Here is a 17,754-nt window from a genome sequence, read left to right as displayed (position 1 = left end):
AAAAGACACAACCTGTTTAATGATCCTAATTGAGTTTTGCACTAATTGGATGACAGAGCACATAGGAATATACAACTTTAAAGAAAGATTAAGACAAAGGGTTCGTTCAGCATTATTACATTTTTACTTTATTGTAGTGAATGCTCCAACCACCTCAGAACTCATAACAGAGCAGCCATCTGCTGCAATACCAGTGCATTTACTAAGATCGAAATTAAGACTTATCATAGTGTTTAACGTAGTTTTACATAATTTTATTACAGTTATTTGGGGATCTTTATACTTTTCATCTGCTTTATCTTTGTCACAAATACTGGCATTTTTTTGTCTTCAAAAGACTTTGGTTGATCACTGTCACTTTCAGAAGCTAAAGAGAAATCCTCACTTACATTTGTGGTGAACTTTGAGAATCTGTTTCCACAAATTTTCTTCTGGCTCTCATGGATTGATACCTGTGAAATCTTCTCTGATCATATCTCAGCAAATATCTATAAGGAAAAATGTCTCCTGAGTTTTGCAACTAATATCGGTGTTCTCATCATACCCAATACTGTAGACTCAGTTTTTTTGGATTCTGTGTAGATTGTGAAATAATTTATCTGCCACAATCAAGTAATTTTGTACAGTTTTACTGAGAAATGTACCTCTTTTAGTATCAGAGCTACAGCATCGCTAAAACAAAACCTTCACATTTTTTTGACATGATGTTTCATCAGTTCTATAAAGTCTGGGCTCTTTTGAGAAAACAGAGCCAGCATTATGAGATCTTCTCAAAGCTATGTTACCTGCCAAGAAATATAATGTTTTGGAAAGAAAAGACAATATTTTTTTGGTTTCATTTTTCTCTTTTCATTCTGTATATGTCCACTGGATTTTCAATGTATTTCTTGAAGTTTTGTTAGAAACCAGAAATCTGTTAGCATGTTCTAAAGCTTGTTGATGTCACAGTGTTTTGCTGTAGCATTCCAAGTCACCATCTGTTCCTAGCAGCTTAGAGAATTTTGTTAGGGGTACCATCACTAATATGTGTAGTTCATTCCTCCATGATGACTATCCATCCATAAGAGAAGGAGCACAAAAAACACATAACATCACAATACAGGACTTGTTTTGATGGTGACAAAACTAACCAGGGTCTACATTCATCTAAGTGCTGTTCTATTAGAAACCATTTTACAACTTTCTCTCCCTTGTGATTAGAATATGGAAATTTGGGTCCATTGGGGGATTTCCAGTGATTTTTGAAGCATGGTGGCAAGTACTCTATCTGAAGGCTCAGTCCCAGTATGTAGAACAGTGTTGTTTCCATTATTAATACCTGAAGCTGAAATCTAATCTGTAGGTAATGAAGCTGAAAAGCAGCTAATCTGACCAGCTTGGACTTGGGAACAGCTGCTCAGTGGAAGCTCTGTGTCTTCAACATTTTCTTCTGGTCTGGAGCCCGAGAAGCATTCAAAGCACTATGAGGGTTGCCCAGAAAGCAATGCACCACATTTTTTTCTCACCTGAAAACAATGCTATGAACATGAAATGTTACATACATATTATTTGAAGTCTCCTGAGTGAGCGCGCAAAGTTTCTGTCACTTCCGACACACAGCGTAGCTGCAAGGCAGTTTCAAAATGGCGTCTGTAGGTGATGTAGGTTACAAGCATTGCAGAAAAAGAAACTGTGGGGAATATTCACAAATGCATGTGTGAAGTGTAGTGTTGACAGATTGCCAACACTATGCACATTATTTAAGGGAGGCGGCCATTAAGCAAGCAGGCGGACTTGATGGTCTGAAACATGACGCTCAATAAATGCTATAAAGAAAAGTACGTTGCTTTTGGAATACTTAACTTTAATCTATCCTTTTGTATACAGCGTTCTTGATGAGACATTTCATACGATAACTATCAAACTATGTAAGGCTAATGGCGCCTTGCTAGGTCGTAGCCATGGACTTAGCTGAAGGCTATTCTAACTATCTGCTCGGCTAATGAGCGATGCTTCGTGAGTGTAGTCGCTAGCAATGTCATCCGTACAACTGGGGCGAGTGCTAGTCCGTTTCTCGGGACCTGCCTTGTGGTGGCGCTCGGTCTGCGATCACACAGTGGCGACACGCGGGTCCGACATGTACTAATGGACCGCGGCCGATTTAAAGCTACCACCTAGCAAGTGTGGTGTCTGATGGTGACACCACATTCCTCCCCCGCAAATCGGCGAACGGTCATGTTATAAGGCTTCTGCCCGCTGTGGGGAGGACCCCATGTTGACGTATGCGATGAGGTGGGGAGCCTAACAACAGGCAAGGCTGTGCCACCCGCACCCGGCCATTCGGTCCGAGGGGAGCTAGGAAACGCCTGAAAACCTAGTCCAGGGTGCACGTCAACATGCGGCGTATGCGCCCGTAAAGAGACAGGAGGGGCCGAAGGGTCGACCTCCATTGCGTCGGGGTATCCGACGCGCGATGACGTCATGTGGTCCGGAGCGGGCAAGAGTTCCATGGCGGAGGACAGCTGGTCACGGGAAGCGATCGGCGGCACGTGACCCAGGGAGGCGCTTGGCGGCTGCAGCGAAGCGTCCACTACGGGCGGCGCCGGCTGGAGGACAGGCGGCGGCGGCGGAGGTGGCATCGGCGCATCGCCATGGGGCAAAATGGAAGGCATAGTCGGTAACACCTGGGGATGAGGCGAGCCAGTAGATGGGTCCCTAGGGCGCTGACCGGACGGCACCGTCGCTGAAAGCAGACGGGGAGCGGCAGAACCCGTGCGACGACAGAGGTGCAGCTGATTGAGATGCCGACGCACCTCACCAGAGGCCCCCAAAACCAAATACATCGCGCGGCCGAGGCAGCGAAGAATGCGCCCTGCGAGCCAACGCCGTGAACCGCGGAAGTTGCGATTAAATACAACGTCGCCTGGAGCAAAAGCAGAAGTCTGGCGCTGCACAGGAACCTGATGCGGCGGGTGCAGCAAAGACATCAAGGTTCGATGAGGACGACCGTGGAGCAACTCAGCCGGCGAGCGACCATCTCGGGGCTGAGAGCGATACGATGACAAAAAGAGCAACAACGCATCCTCCCGAGAATGCGACTCTTTCAACTTCAACATCTGTGACTTGAAAGTCCGGACCAATCGTTCAGCGGCACCGTTTGACTGAGGCGAAAACGGCGTGGATGTCAGATGTTGAATACCATTGGCCTGGCAGAATGACTGAAATTCTGCGGACATGAATTGTGGGCCATTGTCGGAAACAATAGTCTGCGGAAGACCTTCAATGCAAAAGATAGCAGACAACGCTTGGATGGTGGCGGAGGACGTCGTGGAAGACATCCGGACAACAAAAGGAAAATTACTGAAGGCATCTACCAGAACCAACCATCGAGCATTCCAGAATGGACCAGCAAAAACAATGTGCAAGCGTTGCCAAGGGGAAGTGGCTTTCGGCCATGCAAAGACTTTCCGCGGCGGTGCGGAGTGTTGTTCGGCACACGCCATGCAAGAAGAACACATATTCGTAATCGCAGCATCGATTCCGAACCAAGTACAGTGCCGACGAGCAAGTTGTTTCGTTCGCACTATACCCCAATGTCCTTGGTGAAGAAGCCGTAAAGCAGAGGACTGTAACGAACGTGGGACCACGACTCTGGACTGATCATTATCAGAACGCAACAACAAAACACCACGTCGAACAAAAAGTTTCTCCTTATGAGCAAAAAATCGGCGAACCAACGGATCATCGATCCGTGACTTTGACAAGGGCCATTGCGTAGCAACAAAATGCAAAACGGTAGCAAGGACCGGGTCAGCAGCTGTGGCTGTAGCGACACGAGGAAAATCAATCGGAAACGATTCGACCACATCATCAGTTTCCGCATCAATGAACATGCAAGCAAGTTCGGAAGAATCGAATGCTCTAACCTCAGCAACAGGCAAACGGGACAACGCATCGGCGTTTCCGTGCTTAGCAGTGGACTGATACAAGATACCGTAGCGGTACTGCGAGAGGAAAATAGACCAGCGAATGAATGTCTGCGCTGTACGCGGAGGTACGGGCTTGTACGGATGAAAAAGCGACGTCAAAGGTGTGTGGTCTGTGATGATGGTAAAGTGACGACCATACAAGAAATCATGGAACTTAGTAACACCAAACACGAGAGCCAAAGCTTCTTTCTCTATCCGTGAATAATTTCTTTGCTCAGACGAGAGCAATTTGGACGCAAAGGCAATAGAGCGATCATGCGATCCATCTTTGTGCGCAAGCACAGCACCAATCCCGAAATCCGATGCATCTGCCATCAACAAAAGGGGTTTCTGGGGATCGAATGGCGTAAGGCAAGTATTAGAAAGCAACGCCGATTTCAACTGGCGAAAGGCGCGTTCGCATTCTGTCGTCCAGACGAACGGAACACCTGTACGGCGTAAGCGATGAAGCGGAGCTGAAATGGAAGAGGCATTGCGCACATTCACTCACACCTTGTGATTCTAAATCGAGTAATGTTCTTGCGACCTCATCACGCAATGCGTGAGGAACATTGCGCGCTCGGAAAAATTTCGGTTGCGCGTTTACTTTCAGTTCCAAATGTGCTTCATAGTTTTTAGCGCAACCTAACCCCGGTGCAAAAATGTCTGCAAATTCTTCACATGGCCGAGAAACACTGTCTGAAGGCACAGTCTGATTCACTGATAGGACCTGAGTTACTATAGACATGTTAAACAACTGAAATAAATCTAAACCAAACAAGTTCACTGCAGTCCAAGAATGAAGAACGTAAAATGACACAAGTTTTGTTTGTCCCTTGTATGTTGCAAGAAGAGTACACTGTCCTAACACAGGGATCTGCTGTCCTGAATAACTTTTTAACTGAACATTTGCGGCACGCAACGGAGGTTTGCCCAGTTGTTTGTACGTGTCGTGATTGAGCAGTGAAACTGCAGCTCCGGTATCGAGCTGGAATGGTATGACCTTGCCATTAAAGTCCAAATCTACAAAAAGTTTATTGTCCTGCTGATGACAAGAGCGACTGTCTCGTGCAATTTGAACTGATACAGGTACAGCATCACTTGCTAATTGACGTGATTTCCGGCGACGTCGACGCACACTTTTTGTGGGACAAACACAGTCACTGTTAGAGAAAGTGGCACCGGACGAAGTGGAATTAACTACAAGAATGTCCATGGGCGAAGATTCACGAGCCTGAGTGTCCTTGGTTCGATTCCGGCGTGAAGCAAAGGGCCTGGAATGATGAAGAGTGTCTGATCTGAGCTTTTTCTGGCAAACACTTTGAACATGTCCTTTCTTATGACAGTAAAAACAAATAGCTTGGCGTGACGGGCAATTGTCACGCGAATGTCTAGTTGCACACCGCGGGCATGATTTCACTGCATTTGTATGCTGGCGCGGCACACCTGGTTTAGAGCGTGGCGGCAGCTGAGTGGACGTGCGCGAGGGCAGTTTACCGGGCCGCGCAGCGCGCCCGGCGGGCCGGTGAATGTGACACACGGCCGGCGAAGTTTCAAATGATTCCTGAGCAAAGTCAAGCGTGTCTTGTCTATCCAATATGTCTATCACTTGCTGAAGGGAGGGATTAACGAGTTTCAAAATTTGCTCCCGTATACGAACATCAGAAATGTTCTGTGCAATTGCATCACATACCATTATATCTGAATAAGGGAGTCCACATTCACACTCAAAAGCACAATCCCTTGTAAGGCCTTGCAATGTTGCAACCCACTCCCTATTAGTTTGACCGGCCGTACGTTTTGTACGAAAGAAAGTATACCTTTTTGCAACGACATTGACTGTTTCTTTGAAATAGGCGTCCAATGCCGACAAAATTTCTTTGTGGGACAGAGTTGCTACGTCGCGTCGGGGAAATAATTTCACTATCACACGGTACGTTTGCAACCCTACACATGACAATAAATGAGGCTGCCGCTCGTTACCTTGGATCCTGTAGGCGGCGAGATGAAATCCAAACTGGCGTGACCACTCGGTCCATGTTTCTTGCGCCGCGTCAAAGCTGCGAAACGGCGGTGCAACTGTATGTTGTGGCTGCGGTAGCGGTGAAGCGGCGGCTGCCGCATCGTGCTGCAGTGCACGTTGACCCTGGACGAGCTGTCCCAGGGCATCCAATAACGCCTGCGTCTGCTGATTCTGCAAGCGATAAAATTCGGACAGTACATCTGGAGAATGTGGCGAAGCCATGACACAAGTAAATCAATCAAAGAGAAAGAAGGCGGTTTGTAACGGCGCCAGAAATTAGAGCAATACGAACGCGAAATCCGCTTTTAATCCCATCCTTGTCGCCATTTGTAGTGTTGACAGATTGCCAACACTACGCACATTATTTAAGGGAGGCGGCCATTAAGCAAGCAGGCGGACTTGATGGTCTGAAACAGGACGCTCAATAAATGCTATAAAGAAAAGTACGTTGCTTTTGGAATACTTAACTTTAATCTATCCTTTTGTATACAGCGTTCTTGATGAGACATTTCATACGATAACTATCAAACTATGTAAGGCTAATGGCGCCTTGCTAGGTCGTAGCCATGGACTTAGCTGAAGGCTATTCTAACTATCTGCTCGGCTAATGAGCGATGCTTCGTGAGTGTAGTCGCTAGCAATGTCGTCCGTACAACTGGGGCGAGTGCTAGTCCGTTTCTCGGGACCTGCCTTGTGGTGGCGCTCGGTCTGCGATCACACAGTGGCGACATGCGGGTCCGACATGTACTAATGGACCGCGGCCGATTTAAAGCTACCACCTAGCAAGTGTGGTGTCTGACGGTGACACCACATGAAGTCTATGGACCACCTGTTGTTGACAGAAGTAGAGTTAGTTGTGAGGTCATCAGAAGGCAGTTCGGTGGAGCTCCACGATTTGCAGCAGTCAGGGAGACAATCCATGGCTGTCACACCTGACCTAACCCACTCGGACTTCCACTTCTTTAGGCCATTAAAGGATGACATTTGTGGAAGACATTTTGAAGATGATGATGAGGTGATTCACAGAGTGAAGCACTGGCTCCACCACCAGGACAAGGATTGGCACCTACAGGGCATACATGCCCTGGTTTCGCACTGAAGGATGGCCATAGAACAGAATGGAGATTACATAGAAAAATAGGGTGTGTAGATAATGCACCATTCTTTTATGTGTGTAATTCTCATTATGTTCACTAAAGAACTGTTGAAGCAAAAAAATTGCAGTGCATTACTTTCTGGGCAACCCTAGTGAAATCATAAACATTATGTGTTTGACTCTTCTGCCATACATGTACATGCAACTATTGGCATAAATGAACATTTAACTGCTAGATGGCTACTTGCCAACGAGAATGCCCAGGGTTTACTACAAGTGATTGAAGGGGAACCCAGAACTTTTTTCCTGCAGAGGAGGTTAAAGAAGGTATGCTCTATACCTTATGCCTTTTGAGAATATTATGCTTTCTGTAAAAAAAAAGTAACTTACTAGTTAACTTTCTTATTTAGAATAAAAAGTATACCAGGATGTAATATTATTTGAATTCTAATTAAAACTGTGACTAATTTGGTTTCCCAAGACCAACTGTAAAAATGGCAATTATGAATATCCAGTGAAATGAGAACAGAATTAATGAAAGCTTTTAAGCTACTATCCCAGCACCCAGTGCCAGCAGCAGGTTGCCTTTCAAATGGCTGCAGGGACCAACAAAAATTTGAATTTCAGTATCTCACATAATTATAGACCGAATTTAAAAATTTAAAATGCTTTCATTATCTGCTCATTAAGAGGTATAATCCTCCATTATAAGTTCAGCACAATAAGACAAGTACTACAGTTAGAAACCCTGTGTATATATATGTGTGTGTGTGTGTGTGTGTGTGTGTGTGTGTGTGTGTGTGTGTGTGTGTGTGTGTGTGTGGCATGGAAACACCCAGACTTAATTCATCCAGTATTTGAGAATGACAGTACTTAATGACTGTCAAGAAATTTTTCATATAATTTAAAACCTTTACAAAACTTTTTCTTGCTGACACCCCCACAAAATGATTAAAGCAAAAAGTTCATCACATACTACATTTTCGCTGTTCACGCAGTGAAACTTCAACATCAGAAATAGCATTTTAATTTATTACTTCTTTATTATCATCTCTATTCACAATATAGTCTACTGACAGTTTCCACGTATGCCACTGAATATACCTGCAAGATTATATTGTTGTATGACATAGAGTTCAGGAGGTGTGACATCATAGATATTTTGACATGCGAAACCTAGCTTCTCCTTAAAGTGGTCACATACTACCCACACCATATTTATGCAGTGTTTCATAATGAAAGCACTTAATGACTTCCAACCAATTTTAGGCATCATCTCAAACTTTTTCTAAATTTTTCCCACTTACATGCTTAATGTCAAATATTAAACACTTTAACTCCCTTGTGTAGTAATCGTATGTTTGAAGCTGTTTTGCACATGTGAGTTAGATTCTTTAAAGAACTGGAGATTTACTGGTAAAATAATTATTTGAATGTAGGAGACATACAGTGACATGGGCATATGTTGCATGTAAATACAGATAACCATTCGCAGATGTGCCAGAAAATTTCCGCACACTTATGGAAGAATAGGAAATTATCAGAAAAACAGAAACATTCAAGGAAGATAGCTCCATTTTACATAGGTATCTGCAGCTGTATTTATGATGGTTAAAGAAAGAAAATCATGTACAAGCATCAGACTAAATGAGGCACAGTCATAATATAGATGTTCAGAAAAGTTCTAGGAAAGATATGCTATCATTGGCTCAAGAGGACACATTACATCATCAAGCATACCTACCCATGAAAGATCACTTATCACTGCCAAAGCAATGAAAACTAGTTTAGTTTGATCCATTTACCACCTGAAGAAGAAGGGGACAATCAAAATACTCAGTGCTTTCCAAATAAAGCAGCTGGCACAGAAGTACTCTTTACAGTCTACTTTAATTTTACAACCACAGCATCAAAAACAGTTCACTGTGGATGAGAACTGGTGAATAATCTCAAATAATCTAATCTCACCCTCAAATAATGTTACTTTAATAACCTAAATTCCAAAATTCAGTAAGAGAGGAACAAAAAACACTGGTCCATGGAATGTTTAAGGAGCCGCTTACATGTTATCTTCTGTTTTTTTTAGAGAAGAAAGTTGCTATTTTTGAAACCAGTTTCATGGTGCGTGAAACTGAAAAACTTGACACTGACAAGATGAACTGTTTGAATAGGATAATGAATTCTGTGCAAGCAGTCCAACAATAACAATGAGGGCAAAGCAGATAGTGCAGTACAGACAACTTGAAGCACGTGCTGCTGAGGCAGATCAGGAAACCCTCCTAAAATTTGGCAAACACAATTCAAACATGAGGGGTAGCACTAGATGCTGGTACAGGTAGTACATTCTTCCAGGCACAAAAAGTAAGGTGGCTTGGGGAATATGGAAGTAAATGAATAATTTGCAGACCAGGGCTCTAAATTTGTGTGCATAACTTTGTCACAGATTACAAAAAAATACCATTTGATCTCAATTCAGTTTCACCTCTCAGTGGCAAGAGAGGGGTAGGGACCACATCTCCCACAGTTAATCCACCACTGAATGGAAAGTCATTGACGGATTTAGCAGTAACTACAGATGTGATGTAGGAAAGCATGTTGGGACTATTGGTGTTTACATTGTAAATTAAAGGCCAGACACAATATTAATAATAACCTCAGACTTTTGCAGATGATGCAGTTATTAGTAATGAAATACTATCTGAAAAAAGTGACACAAATTTTCATTCACAGTTTGATCAGATGTCACAGTTGAGATAAGATTAGCAACTTGCTTCAAATATTCGAAAATGTAAAATTGTGCATTTCACAAAATACAGTATCCTGTGACTACAAGGTAAGTGAGTCACAACTGGAATCAATAAACTGGAATAATGACAATGTAGGAGAGGATAGATTGCTACTTACCGTAAAGGTAACATGCTAAGTTGCAGACAGGCACAATTAAAAAACACTTACACATAAGCTTTTGAACACAGCCTTTGTTGAGAAAAGAGGAGGACTCACTATTCAGTCACACAAGCAAGCACACCTCACACATACAGAACCACCAACTTCAGCAACTTAGGCCAGAATGCCAACATTCTGGCCCAAGTTGCTGGAGTTGGTGTGTAACGTGCCCTTACGTCTTTTAATTGTGCTTCTCTGCAACTTAGCATGTTATCTATCTTTTCCTACATTGTTATACAATGGACGCAATCAGTTACTGATAAAATTATTTAATTGGATAGATTAAAAAATCTACTCATCAAATGGCAGCTTGTCCTATATCCTTGTAAAAATAGATCTACAGATGAATAAAGCTACTACCACTACTACTAACACATATAAAAGACTGTTGTGATTGGCAAGCTTTCAGAGCCAGTGGCTCCTTCTTCAGGCAGAAGGGTAGAAGGGGAAGGAATAAGGGTGAAGGAAAATTACTGGAGAGGTCTAGGAAAAGGGTTAGACTTTGGGAAAGTCACCCAGAACTGCGGGTCAGGGGAGACTTACCATAAGATAAGTCTCCCCTTCTTCTGCCTGAAGAAGGAGCCACTGGCAACGAAAGCATGCCAATCACAACAGTCTTTTATGTGTGTGTTCTGTCACCGCTTAGTGAGCAGATGTTTTATCTTTCCACTTAAATAATTTTCCTAAATTGTTGTTATTCCTACATGGAGTATCCATTGTTTAATGATCATATTGGCTCAGTAATACATACAGCATATGTCAGACTTTAGTTCAAGGGTAGGATGCTGCGAAAATTCAACCATCTACAAAAGAGACTGCCTACAAACCACTAACACAGTTCATCTTAGAATATTGCTCAAACATAGGACATCTATATCAAATGCAGCTAACAGAAGATATTTAATGTACACAAAGGAGATCAGGATGAATGGTCGCAGGTTTGCCTGACTGATGGGAAAATTCATGGAAATGCTGAAAAGTCTGAATTGGCGGACTCTGTAACGGTTTGGACGATTTAAAGTGTTGAAGTATATATGCAAGCTACCACTTCTTTAACAAGATGACTTACTTGAGCTGTTCAGCCAATCTTCTTTGCTGGTTAGCCTGCCGCTGCAAATTCTCTTTCTCTTCTTCTCCAAAGTTTGTTTCTAGTAACAAGAATTTCTCAGAACTTAACCAAAAATGTATATTTGAACTTCAGAAATTTTACAAAATCCCATTCTTCACATAAATAAATACTGGTTAGTAAGTCTCTCGCGTGTCCAAACATCAGAAACAAAGTTAATTTACATATAAGAGAAGGTTGGCTTAATCATGTCCATTCTCAATATGAATCTTAATACATGTCTTCCCTTCACCAAGGCTAAGACAAAAGTTTTTTTTCCCAATTATTCACGTTACTATAACAATGGTCAAAACACAATTAGAACAGAGTAGCATAAACACTCCATGGTTCTTCTGGCCACTTTTACTAAACTTCCATGGACTGACCAACAAGTAATTGTCGGTGCAGTTCGACTGCCCCATCTACATTCTGCCTGCGACTCATTTCCAACCTGCACACACAAACATGTGACGCGCAGTAGGTAGGATTCCACTTTCTCACACTCATATCTAAAATATAGTGTGTTCGACACAGTAGAAGGCTGAGTGGTTCTAGAATTTATGTAGAAATTCTTGAATCACTACATATCCACCCCCACCCCCCCTCAGATCGAACATGCAATATTTTATACACAATCATTATGTACATAATATCACACATGATAACATTTTACATTTTAGCAGTATACATTTCTTACATAGGTTTATCTATCCATGTTCCACTTCAATAATAGCCCTTTGTTTTCTCTAGAACAATCTTTAGCTGAGCGTTTCTTTATTTTATTCTCACTTTACTTTGATAGCAAGACCTGAGTATTCATTCTTGATTTAGTAAGCTTGACTAGTATTTAGGGATCGTGAGGACTCTTTCCTTATTTCCAGTTGTAAACTTCAGGTGTTCATGACACATGAGTAATCTATTTTCTATTCTTATTCTTTGTACAACCTTTTCATTAGTGTGCACTAGTTTTATTATTTTTCATAGACTGGAGGAACTTTGGGCAAAAGGAAAGTGTTCTTTTTGACACTCATTTATTTATATGAAACATAATAATGCTAGTTTCGTAAAGAATTCATACTTTCCAGAATAATTCCTATAAAATGTGTGACTTCTGTTATGATACTGTCCCCTTCTACTAGGATCAGTACTTATACCTTACTTGAGGGTTGACCTTATGAATGCTCTTCCTTTTTCCATTCTGGTAGGTATGCCCCTTTATAAAACATTCCTATTTTTTAGGCCACACATCGTCCCATCTGCACGTAGGTACGCCTGCCCTTTATACTCAGTAAATGCTGGGATGCCACCCCCCCCCCCTTCCTATCCATTCTGAGTAGGCCTCATGGTTCATGTTCATTACCCCGTTATACACTTCTATGTATAACCTAATTAAGTATTCTCTGGTTAAGATGCAAATCTATCTCAAACTTCACATTCACTTCTTAATACGTCATCTATTCCCTAAAGTCCTCCTCTACTTCTCAACTTCTATACTCTTAGTAGATACTATGTCTACCCATAATTCCAGTCTCATTATCCTACAATTCACCACTTTGTAGCAGAGTATTTATTATACTGACTTTTCTTTAATGACTATCACGATCAATGCCACTCCTGCTTACATTCTCCTTTGCTCATGCCTTTTCCTTGCCCCAAACTCACATGCTGTTGTCTCTCTTTGCACATGAGTTCATTGCCATTATTTTTTCTTTATATACACCTCTTCTTGTATGTATATACATATGTAGAACCGTCATAAAAACAATGTGTGCATATTCCTGGATGTAAAGTTGTCACAAAAATGATGTGTGCATATTTCCAGATGTACACATATCTTTCCCCCTATAATACTTGGCAGTTCCTCAAATGAGAAGTAAGAAAGGAGAAAAATAAATAAATATGGTTGCTAAGATCTAAAAAGAGAAAGAAGATAGCCCCAAAAACAGGAAACCCTTCCCACCCCCCTTCCCCAGGATCCCTACCTCTCAGGTACTTGAGTGAGACGCTGGAGGAGGTTTGGTGTTAATTCGTCTCTGACAGAACAGACATTCCCACCTTCACCCTTGAGGTCTCTGAAGGAAATCTTAGCAACTCTATGGAAATGGCAAGTGATGAAGAATCAGACACACTTGTTTGTGAAGGTTGTTTGAAAGGTGTGATGTATGTTTTGCGTTAGCCATGATTTATGTGTTCTCGTAAACCATGCTTATATCTATGTTAGCCATCCCTTTCAAAATTGATACAAACCCTCCCATCTATATCACATCTCACAAAAGGTATAAAATATTCTATAAAAAACAGAAACTCTATACACTACGGTACATTAGTTGTTCAACTAGTCATACAATATATTTTCTACAAATGTAAAATTCCATTCATTTTATTTTCATGCCAGTACCACTTTCCTTCTTATTCTGTGATTCACCTGGATAGTTTTCTACTTGATTGGCATATCTGGTTCTCTAACTACTAAAATTAGAGGATAGATTTTAGGAATAGATGACAGAATAGTTTAAGATTTTAAAGGAATTCGGTGCAGGAAAACTATTTTGGAAGAAACACCGAAAACAATTCGGGATCCAATGGTCATCACTCCGCCTGTTAACACAGAATGTTAACGTCCCTGGGGGATATATGGCTCCGCCCGGCTCCCATGGATCTGATATTAACTTTTCTTGTGCACTGGCAGACTAGTATTTCTCTTTAAATTTATTTTGGAAGTCTTCCCAAGAAGAAAAATTCTCAATATTTACGGTTCCCCATTCTGAGGCCTCTCCTGGTAGGTTGTTGTTGTTGTTGTTGTTGTTGTTGTTGTGGTCTTCAGTCCTGAGACTGGTTTGATGCAGCTGTCCATGCTACTCTATCCTGTGCAAGCTTCTTCATCTCCCAATACCTACTGCAACCTACATCCCTCTGAATCTGCTTAGTATATTCATCTCTTGGTCTCCCTCTACAATATTTACCCTCCACACTGCCCTCCAACGCTAAATTTGTGATCCCATGATGCCTCAGAACATGCCCTACCAACTGGTCCCTTCTTCTAGTCAAGTTGTGCCACAAACTCCTCTTCTCCAATATTCTATTCAATACCTCCTCATTAGTTATGTGATCTACCCATCTAATCTTCAGCATTCTTCTGTAGCACCACATTTCGAAAGCTTCTATTCTCCTCTTGTCCAAACTATTTATTGTCCATGTTTCACTTCCATACATGGCTACACTCCATACAAATACTTTCAGAAACGACTTCCTGACACTTAAATCTATACTCGATGTTAACAAATTCCTCTGCTTCAGAAACGCTTTCCTTGCCGTTGCCAGTCTACATTTTATATCCTCTCTACTTCGACCACCATCAGTTATTTTGATCCCCAAATAGCAAAACTCATTTACTACTTTAAGCGTCTCATTTCCTAATCTAATTCCCTCAACATCACCCGATTTAATTCGACTACATTCCATTATCCTCGTTTTGTTTTTGTAGATGTTCATCTTATATCCTCCTTTTGAGACACTGTCCATTCCGTTCAACTGCTCTTCCAAGTCCTTTGCTGTCTCTGATAGAATTACAACGTCATCGGCGAACCTCAAAGTTTTTATTTCTTCTCCATCGATTTTAATACCTACTCCAAATTTTTCTTTTGTTTCCTTGACTGCTTGCTCAATATACAGATTGAATAACATCAGGGAGAAGCTACAACCATGTCTCACTCCCTTCCCAACCACTGCTTCCCTTTCATGCCCCTTGACTCTTATAACTGCCATCTGGTTTCTGTACAAATTGTAAATAGCCTTTCACACCCTGTATTTTACGCCTGCCACCTTTGGAATTTGGCAGAGAGTATTCCAGTCAACATTATCAAAAGCTTTCTCTAAGTCTACAAATGCTAGAAACATAGGTTTGCTTTTCCTTAATATTTCTTCTAAGAAAAGTCGTAAGGTAAGTATTGCCTCACGTGTTCCAACATTTCTATGGAATCCAAACTGATCTTCCCCGAGGTCGACTTCTACCAGTTTTTCCATTTGTCTGTAAAGAATTTGTGTTAGTATTTTGTAGCTGTGACTTATTAAACTGATAGTTCGGTAATTTTCACATCTGTCAACACCTGCTTTCTTTGGGATTGGAATTATTATATTCTTCTTGAAGTCTGAGGGTATTTTGACTGTCTCATACATCTTGCTCACCAGATGGTAGAGTTTTGTCATGACTGGCTCTCCCAAGGCCGTCAGTAGTTCTAATGGAATGTTGTCTACTCCCAGGGCCTTGTTTCGACTCAGGTCTTTCAGTGCTCTGTCGAACTCTTCACGCAGTATCATATCTCTCATTTCATCTTCATCTACATGCTCTTCCATTTCCATAATATTGTCCTCAAGTACATCACCCTTGTATAGACCCTCTATATACTCCTTCCACCTTTCTGTTTTCCCTTCTTTGCTTAGAACTGGGTTTCCATCTGAGCTCTTGATATTCATACAAGTGGTTCTCTTTTCTCCAAAGTTCTCTTTAATTTTCCCGTAGGCAGTATCTATCTTACCCTTAGTGAGATGACCCTCTACAACCTTACATTTGTCCTCTAGCTATCTCTGCTTAGCAGTTTTGCACTTCCTGTCGATCTCATTTTTGAGATGTTTGTATTCCTTTTTGCCTGCTTCATTTACTGCATTTTTATATTTTATCCTTTCATCAATTAAATTCAATATTTCTTCTGTTACCCAAGGATTTCTACCAGCCCTCATCTTTTTACCTAGTTGATCGTCTGCTGCCTTCACTACTTCATCTCTCAAAGCTACCCATTCTTCATCTACTGTATTTCTTTCCCCCACTCCTGTCAATTGTTCCCTTATGCTCTCCCTGAAACTCTCTACAACCTCTGGTTTAGTCAGTGTATCCAGGTCCCATCTCCTTAAATTCCCAACTTTTTGCAGTTTCTTCAGTTTTAACCTACAGTTCATAACCAATAGATTGTGGTCAGAGTCCACCTCTGCCCCTGGAAATGTCTTACAATTAAAAACCTGGTTCCTAAAGCTCTGTCTTACCATTATATAATCTATCTGATACCTTTTAGTATCTCCAGGGTTCTTCCATGTATACAACCTTCTTTCTTGATTCTTGAACCAAGTGTTAGCTATGATTAATTTATGCTCTGTGCAAAATTCTACCAGATAGCTTCCTCTTTCATTTCTTCCCCCCAATCCATATTCACCTACTATGTTTCCTTCTCTCCCTTTTCCTACTCTCGAATTCCAGTCACCCGTGACTATTAAATTTCCATCGCCCTTCACTACCTGAATAATTTCTTTTATCTCATCATACATTTCATCAATTTCTTCGTCATCTGGAGAGCTAGTTGGCATATAAACTTGTACTACTGTAGTAGGCGTGGGCTTCGTGTCTATCTTGGCCACAATAATGCGTTCACTATGCTGTTTGTAGTAGCTGACCCGCACTCCTATTTTTTTTATTCATTATTAAACCTAGTGCTGCATTACCCCTATTTGAATTTGTATGTATAACCCTGTACTCACCTGACTAAAAGTCTTGTTCCTCTTGCCACCGAACGTCACTAATTCCCACTATATCTAACTTCAACCTATCCATGTCCCTTTTTAAATTTTCTAATCTACCTGCCCGATTAAGGGATCTGACATTACATGCTCTGATCCGTAGAACACCAGTTTTCTTTCTCCTGATAATGATGTCCTCCTGAGTATCCCCCCCCCCCCCCCCCCTACGGAGATCCGAATGGGGGACTATTTTACCTCCGGAATATTTTACCCAAGAGGACGCCATCATCATTTAGTCATACAGTACGTACATCGCAGTAGGTACGCCAAAGCAAATTCAATCTTTTCAATCTTTTTAGAATCTTCCCAATTCTTTGGCAAAACTTGATCGAATCTTTCCATAAAATGGGTCAGATGGAGATCCCCATCTGGCTTAAATTTAGGAAATTGCCTGGATAATCCTGAATTAGCCTCCCATTGTAGATCAGTCATTACTTCACTAGTTAATACTACATTATGTGAAGTTACCCCTTTGTCTAATTTATTCTGGATAAGTTTAAATTCTTTCTACAGGTCATCTATAACTTTCTTGTTATCACTAAGTTCAGAAGATAGAATAGGAGATACATTTTTGAGTGTTACTTTCTCGGAAACTTTCCAATCTATAAGTTCTTCCACCTGTTCCTCCAAACTATTTATATTTATGACATCAGATTTCGATAATTTCTCTTTGAAGTTCTTTTCCACATTATCTACTCTTGTGTTAACACCTGTAATTTGTGACCGCATAATTAGCATTAAGTTATCTTGCTTATTGGCACTCTCTTTCAAAGTACTCAACCCTTGATTTACAGCACTGAATTTTACATTGCACTCATTTTTAAAGGATCCCAACTTTTCATTAATCTCTGATTCTACACCGTTACATTTGTCTTCAATATTCAATTCTAGCCTCTTTGTTAAATCCTGAAACTGATCATTCTGTTTCTGACTAAAGTCAGTGCACAGTTGATTTACATGAATGTTCAAGGAATTAGTTAATTCATTCTTTAACTCTAATTTCATATCCTCAACCTTACTATTTAAGGTGTCAAATTCAGTCTTTAAAGCCTCCATGCCATCACATATATTA

This window comes from Schistocerca americana, chromosome 2, assembly GCF_021461395.2.
Source record: "Schistocerca americana isolate TAMUIC-IGC-003095 chromosome 2, iqSchAmer2.1, whole genome shotgun sequence".
Taxonomy (NCBI): domain Eukaryota; kingdom Metazoa; phylum Arthropoda; class Insecta; order Orthoptera; family Acrididae; genus Schistocerca; species Schistocerca americana.
This window is presented reverse-complemented; position numbering follows the sequence as displayed.